We start from the raw sequence: 17,021 nt of genomic DNA, 5'->3' as shown, positions 1-17,021 counted from the left end.
TGATCTCACTTATTGACTAGCAAATAAAAGGAATCCAGTCATGTCAGTGATCTGTCAAGTCCCAGAAATTCAGAGTTAACAGAACATTAAATGCTTACATTCTGAAAATGATCTCACTTATTGACTAGCAAAGGAATCCAGTCATGTCAGTGATCTCCTGTCAAGTCACTGATATTCCAAGTTGACAGAACTGTAAATGCTCACATTCTGAAAATGATCTCACTTATTGACTAGCAAAGGGATCCAGTCATGTCAGTGATCTCCTGTCAAGTCACTGATATTCTCAGTTGACACAACTGTAATTGGAAATATTGTGAAATGATCCCAGTTATTGACGAGCAAATAAAAGGAATCCAGTCATGTCAGTTATCTCCTGTCAAGTCAAAGAAATTCCAAGTTGATAGAACATGAAATGCTAAATTAACCCTTTCACCCTCAGCTCCTACTATCATTGAACTACTTCCAGCGTCAAATATTTTCAAAAAAACATCGCACAATGAAATAACCTGTCTTGGGTAAACTATGACTCTCACTCTTTGAATAATCACTGAGAGGCTATGGGAATAAGTATGGTTATGATAAACCAATGAAATGTTACCCATTTACTGAAAGAATTCCAATTTACCTGTGCAGTTTTTCAGCAAAATAACAGAAATACCACCGCAAACACAGTCTCTGAATTTCAAGAGTGTGTTCAATGAAATATCAGGTATTTCACATTTCAGAAATTAAAACACTGTACGAATAATAATAAAGCCTAAAAAGAAAGAAGAGAACAAGGAATTTGTAGTCTTTCATCTTTATTAATCTGTAGGAACCTCACTCAGCAGCCCTGGCACAGGCACCCCCGCGGCACATCATGGACGAATAGCAGGAGAGGCCCCACTCTGCACACAGCAGGCCACACTCAGGATCCTGCAACGCATCCGCTGAACCTCCTTCCTCTCGCAGTCTCCCTCTCGTCCAGCAGGTTAAGGACAATCAGGCCAGGGCCTCCCCTCTGACGACGGCAGGGTTGCTAGGCTAGTTAGCTGAGCAGGCGAGCGAGGCTACTTAGCTTGCCTCCATGTTGTAAAAACATAAAACAAAAAAGTTTTAAAAGTCAACACTCACGGAAGAAAAGACTCCCTGGTTCTCACGTTAAAGTGCGCTGGCTCAGCACTGTCTTTATTTCCACATAAAAGTATGAAAAACTTTTTTTCTTTTACTGAAATTACCATTGGAAGGACCGCTCTGCCTCGCGACATGAAGCGTGTCCATCCACTTGTGCCTGACAGTCCTCTTTTCCGCACTACGCTGAAAAAACAAATAAGGTCAAACGGAAGTCAATACCCTCGCAGATTATGAACACTTGAAAACCAATGTCATTATTATCATACTTCTGGGGGCGAAAACAAGCCTTAAAATGTATTAGAAAGTATGCATAATGAAAGGAAAAATAATAATGTTGAACATTTAACATCTTAATGGACAAACGTTTGAAGAACACAAATTAACATCACCTCAGTACCAGTTATGCATCTTTAGACCTGAAATGTTTCACCATGAAAATGAGAAATGATCTCCTTCATTTACTCCCTCAAAAATGCAATTCCTCCAGGTTACAGGTACTCTGAGTTGAAAGAACTGTAAATGCTGGAATTCTAAAATGATCCCATTTATTAACCAGCAAAGTAAAGGAATCCAGTCATGTCAGTGATCTCCTGTCAAGTCAATGATATTCTGAGTTGACATAACATTAAATGCTACCATTCTGAAAATGATCTCAATTATTGACTAGCAAAGGATGGTGATCTCCTGTCAAGTCACAGAAATTCAGAGTTGAAAGAACATTAAATGCTACCATTCTGAAAATGATCTCACTTATTGACTAGCAAAGGAATCCAGTCATGTCAGTGATCTCCTGTCAAGTCACAGAAATTCCGAGTTAACAGAACATGAAATGCTTACATTCTGAAATGATCCCACTTATTGTCGATCAAATAAAAGGAATCCAGTCATGTCAGTGATCTCCTCTCAAGTCATAGAAATTCCGAGTTGACAGAACATTAAATGCGAAATTCTGAAATAATTCCATTTATTGACAAGCAAATTAAAGGAATCCAGTCATGTCAATGATCTCCTGTCAAGTCACTGATATTCTGAGTTGACAGAACTGTAAATACAAACATTCGGAAATGATCTCATTCATTGACGAGCAAAGATAAGGAATCCAGTCATGTCAGTGATCTCTTCTCAAGTCAATGATATTTTCAGTTGATAGAACTGTAAATGCAAACATTCTGAAATGATCTCATTTATTGACGAGCAAAGAAAAGGAATCCAGTCATATCAGTGATCTCCTGTCAAGTCATTCAAAATTCCGAGTTGACAGAACATTAAATGCTACATTAACCCTTTCACCCTCGGCTCCTACTGTCATTGAACTACTTCCAGCGTCAAATATTTTCAGAGACATCGCACAATGAAATAACCTGTCTTGGGTAAACTATGACTCTCACTCTTGTAATAATCACTGAGAGGCTATGGGAATAAGTATGGTTATGATAAACCAATGAATTGTTACCCATTTACTGAAAGAATTCAATTTACCTGTGCAGTTGTTCACTAAAATAGCATAAATACCACCACGAACACAGTCTCTGAATTAAAAGAGTGTGTTCAATGAAATTTCAGGTATTTCACATTTCAGAACATAAAACACTGTACGAATAATCATAAAGCCTAAAAAGAGAGAAGAGAACAAGGTATTTGTAGTCTTTCTCCTTTATTCATCTGTAGGAACCTCACTCGGCAGCCCTGGCACAGGCACCCCCGCGGCACATCATGGAGGAATACCAGGAGAGCCCCCACTCTGCACACAGCAGGCCACACTCAGGAGCCTTCAACGCATCCGCTGAACCTCCTTCCTACCGCTGTCCCCCTCTCGTCCAGCAGGTGAAGGACAATCAGGCAAGCGCCTCCCCTCTGACGACGGCAGGGTTGCTAGGCTAGTTAGCTGAGCAGGCCAGCGAGGCTACTTAGCTTACCTTCAAGTTGTAAAACTATAAAACAAACAAGTTTTCATACTCACACTCACGGAAGTAAAGACACCCTGGTTCTCACGTTAAAGTCCGCTGGCTCAGCACTGTCTTTAGTTACACATAAAAGAATCAAAAACTTTTTTTTTTACTGAAATTACCATTGGAAGGACCGCTCTGCCTCGCGACATGAAGCGTGTCCATCCACTTGTGCCTGACAGTCCTCTTTTCCGCACTACGCTGAAAAAACAAATCAGGTCAAAAGGAAGTTCATACCCTCGCAGGTTATGAACACTTGAAAGCCAATGTCATTATTATCATACTTCTGGGGGCGACAACAAGCCTTAAAATGTATTAGAAAGTATGCATAATTAAAGGAAAATAATAATGTTGAACATTTAACATCTTAATGGACAAACGTTTGAAGAACACAAATTAACATCACCTCAGTACTGGTTATGCATCTTTAGACCTGCAATGTTTCACCATGAAAATGAGAAATGATCTCCTTCATTTACTCCCTCAAAAATGCAATTCCTTCAGGTCACAGGTACTCTGAGTTGAAAGAACTGTAAATGCTGAAATTCTAAAATGATCCCATTTATTAACCAGCAAAGTAAAGGAATCCAGTCATGTCAGTGATCTCCTGTGAAGTCAATGATATTCTGAGTTGACAGAACTGTAAATACAAACATTCGGAAATTACCTCATTTATTGACGAGCAAAGATAAGGAATCCAGTCATAATAGTGATCTCCTATCAAGTCAATGATATTCTGAGTTGACAGATCTGTAAATTGAAACATTCTGAAATGATCCCACTTATTGACGAGCAAATAAAAGGAATCCAGTCATGTCAGTGAACACCTGTCAAGTCAATGATATTCCGAGTTGACAGAACTGTAAATGGAAACATTCTGAAATGATCCCACTTATTGACGAGCAAATAAAAGGAATCCAGTCATGTCAGTGATCTCCTGTCAAGTCACAGAAATTCCGAGTTGAAAGAACATTAAATGCTAAATCCTGAAAATGATCTCATTTATTGACGAGATAAGAAATCCAGTCATGTCAGTGATCTCCTGTAGAGTCACAGATATTCTGAGTTGACAGAACTGTAAATACAAAAATTCAGAAATGATCTCACTTATTGACTAGCAAAGAAAAGGGATCCAGTCATGTCAGTTATCTCCTGTCAGGTCAATGATATTCTGAGTTGACAGAACTGTAAATGCTACCATTCTGAAAATGATCTCACTTGTTGACTAGGAAAGGAATCCAGTCATGTCAGTGATTTCCTTTCAAGTCACAGAAATTCCAAGTTGATAGAACTGTGAATGGAAACATTCTGCAATGATCCGACCTGTCAAGTCACTGATATTCTCAGTTGACAGAACTGTAATTGGAAATATTCTGAAATGATCCCAGTTATTGACGAGCAAATAAAAGGAATCCAGTCATGTCAGTTATCTCCTGTCAAGTCAAAGAAATTCCAAGTTGATAGAACATGAAATGCTAAATTAACCCTTTCACCCTCAGCTCCTACTATCATTGAACTACTTCCAGCGTCAAATATTTTCAAAAAAACATCGCACAATGAAATAACCTGTCTTGGGTAAACTATGACTCTCACTCTTGTAATAATCACTGAGAGGCTATGGGAATAAGTATGGTTATGATAAACCAATGAATTGTTACCCATTTACTGAAAGAATTCAATTTACCTGTGCAGTTGTTCAGCAAAATAGCATAAATACCACCACAAACACAATCTCTTAATTTCAAGAGTGTGTTCAATGAAATTTCATGTATTTGACATTTCAGAACATAAAACACTGTACGAATCATCATAAAGCCTAAAAAGAAAGAAGAGAACAAGTAATTTGTAATCTTTCATCTTTATTAATCTGTAGGAACCTCACTCGGCAGCCGTGGCACAGGCACCCCCGCGGAACATCATGGACGAATAGCAGGAGAGCCCCCATTCAGGAAACTGCAACGCATCCGCTGAACCTCCTTCCTCTCGCAGTCTCCCTCTCGTCCAGCAGGTTAAGGACAATCAGGCCAGGGCCTCCCCTCTGACGACGGCAGGGTTGCTAGGCTAGTTAGCTGAGAAGGCCAGCGAGGCTACTTAGCTTGCCTCCATGTTGTAAAAACATAAAACAAAAAAGTTTTAAAAGTCAACACTCACGGAAGAAAAGACTCCCTGGTTCTCACGTTAAAGTGCGCTGGCTCAGCACTGTCTTTAGTTCCACATAAAAGAATGAAAAACTTTTTTTTTTACTGAAATTACCATTGGAAGGACCGCTCTGCCTCGCGACATGAAGCGTGTCCTTCCACTTGTGCCTGACAGTGCTCTTTTCCGCACTACGCTAAAAAAACAAATAAGGTCAAACGGAAGTCAATACCCTCGCAGGTTATGAACACTTGAAAGCCAATGTCATTATTATCATACTTCTGGGGGCGAAAACAAGCCTTAAAATGTATTAGAAAGTATGCATAATGAAAGGAAAAATAATAATGTTGAACATTTAACATCTTAATGGACAAACGTTTGAAGAACACAAATTAACAACACCTCAGTACCAGTTATGCATCTTTAGACCTGCAATGTTTTACCATGAAAATGAGAAATGATCTCCTTCATTTACTCCCTCAAAAATGCAATTCCTTCAGGTCACAGGTACTCTGAGTTGAAAGAACTGTAAATGCTGAAATTCTAAAATGATCCCATTGATTAACTAGCAAAGTAAAGGAATCCAGTCATGTCAGTGATCTCCTGTCAAGTCACAGAAATTCTGAGTTGACATAACATTAAATGCTACCATTCTGAAAATGATCTCAATTATTGACTAGCAAAGGAATCCAGTCATGTTAGTGATCTCCTGTCAAGTCACAGAAATTCCGAGTTGAAAGAACATTAAATGCTACCATTCTGAAAATGATCTCACTTATTGACTAGCAAAGGAATCCAGTCATGTCAGTGATCTCCTGTCAAGTCACAGAAATTCCGAGTTAACAGAACATGAAATGCTTACATTCTGAAATGATCCCACTTATTGTCGATCAAATAAAAGGAATCCAGTCATGTCAGTGATCTCCTCTCAAGTCATAGAAATTCCGAGTTGACAGAACATTAAATGCGAAATTCTGAAATAATTCCATTTATTGACAAGCAAATTAAAGGAATCCAGTCATGTCAATGATCTCCTGTCAAGTCAATGATATTCTGAGTTGACAGAACTGTAAATACAAACATTCGGAAATGATCTCATTCATTGACGAGCAAAGATAAGGAATCCAGTCATGTCAGTGATCTCTTCTCAAGTCAATGATATTTTCAGTTGATAGAACTGTAAATGCAAACATTCTGAAATGATCTCATTTATTGACGAGCAAAGAAAAGGAATCCAGTCATATCAGTGATCTCCTGTCAAGTCATTCAAAATTCCGAGTTGACAGAACATTAAATGCTACATTAACCCTTTCACCCTCGGCTCCTACTGTCATTGAACTACTTCCAGCGTCAAATATTTTCAGAGACATCGCACAATGAAATAACCTGTCTTGGGTAAACTATGACTCTCACTCTTGTAATAATCACTGAGAGGCTATGGGAATAAGTATGGTTATGATAAACCAATGAATTGTTACCCATTTACTGAAAGAATTCAATTTACCTGTGCAGTTGTTCACTAAAATAGCATAAATACCACCACGAACACAGTCTCTGAATTTAAAGAGTGTGTTCAATGAAATTTCAGGTATTTCACATTTCAGAACATAAAACACTGTACGAATAATCATAAAGCCTAAAAAGAGAGAAGAGAACAAGGTATTTGTAGTCTTTCTCCTTTATTCATCTGTAGGAACCTCACTCGGCAGCCCTGGCACAGGCACCCCCGCGGCACATCATGGAGGAATACCAGGAGAGCCCCCACTCTGCACACAGCAGGCCACACTCAGGAGCCTTCAACGCATCCGCTGAACCTCCTTCCTACCGCTGTCCCCCTCTCGTCCAGCAGGTGAAGGACAATCAGGCAAGCGCCTCCCCTCTGACGACGGCAGGGTTGCTAGGCTAGTTAGCTGAGCAGGCCAGCGAGGCTACTTAGCTTACCTTCAAGTTGTAAAACTATAAAACAAACAAGTTTTCATACTCACACTCACGGAAGTAAAGACACCCTGGTTCTCACGTTAAAGTCCGCTGGCTCAGCACTGTCTTTAGTTACACATAAAAGAATCAAAAACTTTTTTTTTTACTGAAATTACCATTGGAAGGACCGCTCTGCCTCGCGACATGACACAGTCCTCTTTTCCGCACTACGCTGAAAAAACAAATCAGGTCAAAAGGAAGTTCATACCCTCGCAGGTTATGAACACTTGAAAGCCAATGTCATTATTACCATACTTCTGGGGGCGACAACAAGCCTTAAAATGTATTAGAAAGTATGCATAATGAAAGGAAAATAATAATGTTGAACATTTAACATCTTAATGGACAAACGTTTGAAGAACACAAATTAACATCACCTCAGTACCAGTTATGCATCTTTAGACCAGCAATGTTTCACCATGAAAATGAGAAATGATCTCCTTCATTTACTCCCTCAAAAATGCAATTCCTTCAGGTCACAGGTACTCTGAGTTGAAAGAACTGTAAATGCTGAAATTCTAAAATGATCCCATTTATTAACCAGCAAAGTAAAGGAATCCAGTCATGTCAGTGATCTCCTGTCAAGTCAATGATATTCTGAGTTGACAGAACTGTAAATACAAACATTCCGAAATGATCTAATTGACGAGCAAAGAAAAGGAATCCAGTCATGTCAGTAATCTCCTGTCAAGTCACGGAAATTCCGAGTTGACAGAACATTAAATGCTACCATTCTGAAAATGATCTCACTTATTGACTAGCAAAGGAATCCAGTCATGTCAGTGATCTCCTGTCAAGTCCCAGAAATTCCGAGTTAACAGAACATTAAATGCTTACATTCTGAAAATGATCTCACTTATTGACTAGCAAATAAAAGGAATCCAGTCATGTCAGTTATCTCCTGTCTAGTCACAGAAATTCCGAGTTGACAGAACATTGAATGCTACCATTCTGAAAATGATCTCACTTATTGAATAGCAAAGGAATCCAGTCATATCAGTGATCTCCTGTCAAGTCACTGATATTCTGAGTTGACAGAACTGTAAATGGAAATATTCTGAAATGATCCCAGTTATTGACGAGCAAATAAAAAGAATCCATTCATGTCAGTGATCTCCTGTCAAGTCACTGAAATTCAAAGTTGATAGAACATTAAATGCTACATCAACCCTTTCACCCTCAGCTCCTATTATCATTGAACTTCTTCCAGCGTCAATTATTTTCAAAGAGACATTGCACAATGAAATAACCTGTCTTGGGTAAACTATGACTCTCAATCTTTTAATAATCACTGAGAGGCTATGGGAATAAGTATTGTTATGATAAACCAATGAAATGTTACCCATTTACTGAAAGAATTCAATTTACCTGTGCAGTTGTTCAGCAAAGTAGCATAAATACCACCACAAACAAAGCTTCTGAATTTCAAGAGTGTGTTCAATGAAATTTCAAGTATTTCACATTTCAGAATATAAAACACTGTACGAATAATAATAAAGCCTAAAAAGAAAGAAGAGAACAAGGAATTTGTAGTCTTTCATCTTTGTTAATCTGTAGGAACCTCACTCGGCAGCCCTGGCACAGGCACCCCCGCGAAACATCATGGACGAATAACAGGAGAGCCCCCACTCAGGAACCTGCAACGCATCCGCTGAACCTCCTTCCTACCGCAGTCCCCTTCTCGTCCAGCAGGTGAAGGACAATCAGGCCAGCGCCTCCCCTCTGACCACGGCAAGGTTTCTTGGCTAGTTAGCTGAGCAGGCCAGCGAGGCTACTTAGCTTGCCTCCAAGTTGTAAAAACAAAAAACAAACAAGTTTTCAAAGTCAAAACTCACGGAAGAAATGACTCCCTGGTTCTTACGTTAAAGTGAGAACCAGGTGAGTGAAGTGAAAGTGAAATGATCTCATTTATTGACGAGCAAAGAAAAGGAATCCAGTCATATCAGTGATCTCCTGTCAAGTCATTCAAAATTCCGAGTTGACAGAACATTAAATGCTGAACATTTAACATCTTAATGGACAAACGTTTGAAGAACACAAATTAACATCACCTCAGTACCGGTTATGCATCTTTAGACCTGCAATGTTTCACCATGAAAATGAGAAATGATCTCCTTCATTTACTCCCTCAAAAATGCAATTCCTTCAAGTCACAGGTACTCTGAGTTGAAAGAATTGTAAATGCTGAAATTCTAAAATGATCCCATTTATTAACCAGCAAAGTAAAGGAATCCAGTCATGTAAGTGATCTCCTGTCAAGTCAATGATATTCTGAGTTGACAGAACTCTAAATACAAACATTCGGAAATGATCTCATTTATTGACGAGCAAAGATAAGGAATCCAGTCATGTCAGTGATCTCCTGTCAAGTCAATGATATTCTGAGTTGACAGATCTGTAAATTGAAACATTCTGAAATGATCCCACTTATTGACGAGCAAATAAAAGGAATCCAGTCATGTCAGTGAACACCTGTCAAATCACAGAAATTCCGAGTCGAAAGAACATTAAATGCTAAATCCTGAAAATGATCTCATTTATTGACGAGATAAGAAATCCAGTCATGTCAGTGATCTCCTGTAGAGTCACAGATATTCTGAGTTGACAGAACTGTAAATACAAACATTCGGAAATGATCTCATTTATTGACTAGCAAAGAAAAGGGATCCAGTCATGTCAGTGATCTCCTGTCAGGTCAATGATATTCTGAGTTGACAGAACTGTAAATGCTACCATTCTGAAAATGACCTCACTTGTTGACTAGGAAAGGAATCCAGTCATGTCAGTGATTTCCTGTCAAGTCACAGAAATTCCAAGTTGATAGAACTGTGAATGGAAACATTCTGCAACGATCCCACTTATTGACGAGCAAATAAAAGGAATCCAGTCATGTCAGATATCTCCTGTCAAGTCACAGAAATTCCGAGTTGATAGAACATTAAATGCTACTTTAACCCTTTCACCCTCAGCTCCTACGATCATTGAACTACTTCCAGCGTCAAATATTTTCAAAGAGACATCGCACAATGAAATAACCTGTCTTGGGTAAACTATGACTCTCACTCTTTTAATAATCACTGAGAGGCTATGGGAATAAGTATGGTTATGATAAACCAATGAATTGTTACCCATTTACTGAAAGAATTCAATTTACCTGTGCAGTTGTTCAGCAAAATAGCATAAATACCACCACAAACAAAGTCTCTGAATTTCAAGAGTGTGTTCAATGAAATTTCAGGTATTTCACATTTCAGAAATTAAAACACTGTACGAATAATAATGAAGCCAAAAAAGAAAGAAGAGAACAAGGAATTTGTAGTCTTTCATCTTTGTTAATCTGTAGGAACATCACTCGGCAGCCCTGGCACAGGCACCCCCGCGAAACATCATGGACGAATAACAGGAGAGCCCCCACTCAGGAACCTGCAACGCATCCGCTGAACCTCCTTCCTGGCGCTGGCTCAGCACTTTCTTTAGTTCCACATTAAGGAATGAAAAACTTTTTTTTTTACTGAAATTACCATTGGAAGGACCGCTCTGCCTCGCGACATGAGGCGTGTCCATCCACTTGTGCCTGACAGTCCTCTTTTCCGCACTACGCTGAAAAAACAAATCAGGTCAAACGGAAGTTCCTACCCTCGCAGGTTATGAACACTTGAAAGCCATTGTCATTATTATCATACTTCTGGGGGCGAAAACAAACCTTAAAATGTATTAGAAAGTATGCATAATGAAAGGAAAAATAATAATGTTGAACATTTAACATCTTAATGGACAAACGTTTGAAGAACACAAATTAACATCACCTCAGTACCAGTTATGCATCTTTAGACCTGCAATGTTTCACCATGAAAATGAGAAATGATCTCCTTCATTTACTCCCTCAAAAATGCAATTCCTCAAGGTTACAGGTACTCTGAGTTGAAAGAACTGTAAATGCTGAAATTCTAAAATGATCCCATTTATTAACCAGCAAAGTAAAGGAATCCTGTCATGTCAGTGATCTCCTGTCAAGTCACAGATATTCTGAGTTGACAGAACTGTAAATCCAAACATTCGGAAATGATCTCATTTATTGACAAGCAAAGAAAAGGAATCCAGTCATGTCAGTAATCTCCTGTCAAGTCACAGAAATTCCGAGTTGACAGAACATTAAATGCTACCATTCTGAAAATGATCTCACTTATTGACTAGCAAAGGAATCCAGTCATGTCAGTGATCTCCCGTCAAGTCCCAGAAATTCCGAGTTAACAGAACATTAAATGCTACCATTCTGAAAATGATCTCACTTATTGACTAGAAAATAAAAGGAATCCAGTCATGTCAGTTATCTCCTGTCAAGTCACAGAAATTCCGAGTTGACAGAACATTAAATGCTACCATTCTGAAAATGATCTCACTTATTGACTAGCAAAGGAATCCAGTCATGTTAGTGATCTCCTGTCAAGTCACTGATATTCTGAGTTGACAGAACTGTAAATGGAAATATTCTGAAATGATCCCAGTTATTTACGAGCAAATAAAAGGAATCCATTCATGTCAGTGATCTCCTGTCAAGTCACTGAAATTCAAAGTTCATAGAACATTAAATGCTACATTAACCCTGTCACCCTCAGCTCCTACTATCAATGAACTACTTCCAGCATCAAATATTTTCAAAGAGACATCGCACAACGAAATAACCTGTCTTGTGTAAACTATGACTCTCACTCTTCTATTAATCACTGAGAGGCTATGGGAATAAGTATGGTTATGATAAACCAATGAAATGTTACCCATTTACTCAAAGGTTTCAATTTACCTGTGCAGTTTTTCAGCATAATAGCATAAATACCACCACAAACACAGTCTCTGAATTTCAAGAGTGTGTTCAATGAAATTTCAGTTATTTCACATTTCAGAAATTAAAACACTGTACGAATAATAATGAAGCCAAAAAAGAAAGAAGACAACAAGGAATTTGTAGTCTTTCATCTTTGTTAATCTGTAGGAACCTCACTCGGCAGCCCTGTCGCAGGCACCCCCGCGGCACATCATGGAGGAATAGCAGGAGAGCCCCCACTCAGGAACCTGCAACGCATCCGCTGAACCTCCTTCCTACCGCTGTCTCCCTCTCGTCCAGCAGGTGAAGGACAATCAGGCAAGCGCCTCCCCTCTGACGACGGCAGGGTTGCTAGGCTAGTTAGCTGAGCAGGCGAGCGAGGCTACTTAGCTTGCCTCCAAGTTGTAAAAAAAACAACAAAAAAACATGTTTTCATCCTCACACTCACGGAAGTAATGACTCCTTGGTTCTCACGTTGAAGTCCACTGGCTCAGCACTGTCTTTAGTTCCAAATAAAAGAATAAAAAACTTTTTTTTTTTCTGAAATTACCATTGGAAGGACCGCTCTGCCTCACGACATGAAGCGTGTCCATCCACTTGTGCCTGACAGTCCTCTTTTCCGCACTACGTTGAAAAAACAAATCAGGTCAACAGGAAGTCAATACCCTCGCAAGTTATGAACACTTGAAAGCCAATGTCATTATAATCATACTTCTGGGGGCGACAACAAGCCTTAAAATGTATTAGAAAGTATGCATAATGAAGGGAAAAATAATAATGTTGAACATTTAACATCTTAATGGACAAACGTTTGAAGAACACAAATTAACATCACCTCAGTACCAGTTATGCATCTTTAGACCTGCAATGTTTCACCATGAAAATGAGAAATGATCTCCTTCATTTTCTCCCTCAAAAATGCAATTCCTCCAGGTCACAGATACTCTGAGTTGAAAGAATTGTAAATGCGGAAATTCTAAAATGATCCCATTTATTAACCAGCAAAGTAAAGGAATCCAGTCATGTCAGTGATCTCCTGTCAAATCACAGATATTCTTTGTTGACAGAACTGTAAATACAAACATTCGGAAATGATCTCATTTATTGACTAGCAAAGATAACGAATCCAGTCAAATCAGTGATCTCTTCTCAAGTCAATGATATTCTGAGTTAACAGAACTGTAAATGCAAACATTCTGAAATTATCTCATTTATTGACGAGCAAAGAAAAGGAATCCAGTCATGTCAGTGATCTCCTGTCAAATCACAGATATTCTTTGTTGACAGAACTGTAAATACAAACATTCCAAAATGATCTCATTTATTGACTAGCAAAGATAACGAATCCAGTCAAATCAGTGATCTCTTCTCAAGTCAATGATATTCTGAGTTAACAGAACTGTAAATGCAAACATTCTGAAATGATCTCATTTATTGACGAGCAAAGAAAAGGAATCCAGTCATGTCAGTGATCTCCTGTCAAGTCACAGAAATTCCGAGTTGACAGAACATTAAATGCTACCATTCTGAAAATGATCTCACTTATTGACCAGCAAAGGAATCCAGTCATGTAAGTGATCTCCTGTCATGTCCCAGAAATTCCGAGTTAACAGAACATTAAATGCTACCATTCTGAAAATGATCTCACTTATTGACTAGCAAAGGAATCTAGTCATGTCAGTGATCACCTGTCAAGTCACAGAAATTCCGAGGTAAAAGAACATTAAATGCTAAATTTTGAAATGATCCCACTTATTGACGAGCAGATAAAAAGAATTCTGTCATGTCAGTGATCTCCTGTCAAGTCACAGAAATTCCAAGTTGACAGATCATAAAATGCTAAATGCTGATAATGATCTAATTTATTGACTAGCAATGGAATCCAGTCATGTCAGTGATCTCCTGTCAAGTCAATGATATTCTGAGTTGAGAGAACTGTAAATGCAAATATTCCGAAATGATCTCATTTATTGACGAGCAAAGGAATCCAGTCATGTCAGAGATCTCCTGTCAAGTCACAGAAACTCCAAGTTGACAGAACATTAAATGCGATCATTCTGAAAATGATCTCACTTATTGACTAGCAAAGGAATCCAGTCATGTCAGTGATCTCCTGTCAAGTCACAGAAATTCCGCGTTCACAGAACATTAAATGCTACCATTCTGAAAATGATCTCACTTATTGACTAGCAAAGGAATCCAGTCATGTCAGTGATCTCCTGTCAAGTCAATGATATTCTGAGTTGACAGAACTGTAAATACAAAAATTCGGAAATTATCTCATTTATTGACGAGCAAAGATAAGGAATCCAATCATAATAGTGATCTCCTGTCAAGTCAATAATATTCTGAGTTGACAGATCTGTAAATGGAAACATTCTGAAATGATACCACTTATTGACGAGCAAATGAAAGGAATCCAGTCATGTCAGTGATCTCCTGTCAAGTCAATGATATTCCGAGCTGACAGAACTGTAAATGGAAACATTCTGAAATGATCCCACTTATTGACGAGCAAATAAAAGGAATCCAGTCATGTCAGTGATCTCCTGTCAAGTCACAGAAATTCAGGGTTGAAAGAACATTAAATACTAAATCCTGAAAATGATCTCATTTATTGTCGAGATAAGAAATCCAGTCATGTCAGTGATCTCCTGTAGAGTCACAGATATTCTGGGTTGAAAGAACTGTAAATACAAACATTCAGAAATGATCTCATTTATTGACTAGCAAAGAAAAGGGATCCAGTCATGTCAGTTATCTCCTGTCAGGTCAATGATATTCTGAGTTGACCGAACTGTAAATGCTACCATTCTGAAAATGATCTCTTATTGACTAGGAAAGGAATCCAGTCATGTCAGTGATTTCCTTTCAAGTCCAAGATATTCCGAGTTGATAGAACTGTGAATGGAAACATTCTGCAATGATCCCACTTATTGACGAGCAAATAAAAGGAATCCAGTCATGTCAGATATCTCCTTTCAAGTCACAGAAATTCCGAGTTGATAGAACATTAAATGCTACTTTAAACCTTTCACCCTCAGCTCCTACTATCATTGAACTACTTCCAGCATCAAATATTTTCAAAGAGACATCGCACAATGAAAAAACCCGTCTTGGGTAAACTATTACTCTCACTCTTTTAATAATCACTGAGAGGCTATGGGAATAAGTATTGTTATGATAAACCAATGAATTGTTCCCCATTTACTCAAAGGTTTCAATTTACCTGTGCAGTTTTTCAGCATAATAGCATAAATACCACCACAAACACAGTCTCTGAATTTCAAGAGTGTGTTCAATGAAATTTCAGTTATTTCACATTTCAGAAATTAAAACACTGTACGAATAATAATGAAGCCAAAAAAGAAAGAAGACAACAAGGAATTTGTAGTCTTTCATCTTTGTTAATCTGTAGGAACCTCACTCGGCAGCCCTGTCGCAGGCACCCCCGCGGCACATCATGGAGGAATAGCAGGAGAGCCCCCACTCAGGAACCTGCAACGCATCCGCTGAACCTCCTTCCTACCGCTGTCTCCCTCTCGTCCAGCAGGTGAAGGACAATCAGGCAAGCGCCTCCCCTCTGACGACGGCAGGGTTGCTAGGCTAGTTAGCTGAGCAGGCGAGCGAGGCTACTTAGCTTGCCTCCAAGTTGTAAAAAAAACAACAAAAAAACATGTTTTCATCCTCACACTCACGGAAGTAATGACTCCTTGGTTCTCACGTTGAAGTCCACTGGCTCAGCACTGTCTTTAGTTCCAAATAAAAGAATAAAAAACTTTTTTTTTTTCTGAAATTACCATTGGAAGGACCGCTCTGCCTCACGACATGAAGCGTGTCCATCCACTTGTGCCTGACAGTCCTCTTTTCCGCACTACGTTGAAAAAACAAATCAGGTCAACAGGAAGTCAATACCCTCGCAAGTTATGAACACTTGAAAGCCAATGTCATTATAATCATACTTCTGGGGGCGACAACAAGCCTTAAAATGTATTAGAAAGTATGCATAATGAAGGGAAAAATAATAATGTTGAACATTTAACATCTTAATGGACAAACGTTTGAAGAACACAAATTAACATCACCTCAGTACCAGTTATGCATCTTTAGACCTGCAATGTTTCACCATGAAAATGAGAAATGATCTCCTTCATTTTCTCCCTCAAAAATGCAATTCCTCCAGGTCACAGATACTCTGAGTTGAAAGAATTGTAAATGCGGAAATTCTAAAATGATCCCATTTATTAACCAGCAAAGTAAAGGAATCCAGTCATGTCAGTGATCTCCTGTCAAATCACAGATATTCTTTGTTGACAGAACTGTAAATACAAACATTCGGAAATGATCTCATTTATTGACTAGCAAAGATAACGAATCCAGTCAAATCAGTGATCTCTTCTCAAGTCAATGATATTCTGAGTTAACAGAACTGTAAATGCAAACATTCTGAAATTATCTCATTTATTGACGAGCAAAGAAAAGGAATCCAGTCATGTCAGTGATCTCCTGTCAAATCACAGATATTCTTTGTTGACAGAACTGTAAATACAAACATTCCAAAATGATCTCATTTATTGACTAGCAAAGATAACGAATCCAGTCAAATCAGTGATCTCTTCTCAAGTCAATGATATTCTGAGTTAACAGAACTGTAAATGCAAACATTCTGAAATGATCTCATTTATTGACGAGCAAAGAAAAGGAATCCAGTCATGTCAGTGATCTCCTGTCAAGTCACAGAAATTCCGAGTTGACAGAACATTAAATGCTACCATTCTGAAAATGATCTCACTTATTGACCAGCAAAGGAATCCAGTCATGTAAGTGATCTCCTGTCATGTCCCAGAAATTCCGAGTTAACAGAACATTAAATGCTACCATTCTGAAAATGATCTCACTTATTGACTAGCAAAGGAATCTAGTCATGTCAGTGATCACCTGTCAAGTCACAGAAATTCCGAGGTAAAAGAACATTAAATGCTAAATTTTGAAATGATCCCACTTATTGACGAGCAGATAAAAAGAAT

At 38.6% G+C, this 17,021-nt stretch overlaps 1 long non-coding RNA gene across 1 annotated transcript; it reads right to left on the bottom strand.

Moving 5' to 3' along the window:
* Positions 1 to 832: 832 nt before the first annotated feature.
* LOC147254566 (uncharacterized) lies at positions 833 to 3,249 on the bottom strand. Its single transcript, XR_015118065.1, has 3 exons — positions 3,074 to 3,249; positions 1,218 to 1,296; positions 833 to 1,062 (listed from the first exon to the last, which is right to left on the bottom strand). It is a non-coding gene; the product is annotated as an uncharacterized LOC147254566 (long non-coding RNA).
* Positions 3,250 to 17,021: the final 13,772 nt, after the last annotated feature.

The sequence above is a fragment of the Aulostomus chinensis genome, chromosome 10, assembly GCF_037954235.1.
Source record: "Aulostomus chinensis isolate RoL2024-O1b breed Wild chromosome 10, RoL_Achi_v1.0, whole genome shotgun sequence".
Classification (NCBI taxonomy): Eukaryota; Metazoa; Chordata; class Actinopteri; order Syngnathiformes; family Aulostomidae; genus Aulostomus; species Aulostomus chinensis.
This window is presented reverse-complemented; position numbering and strand designations above follow the sequence as displayed.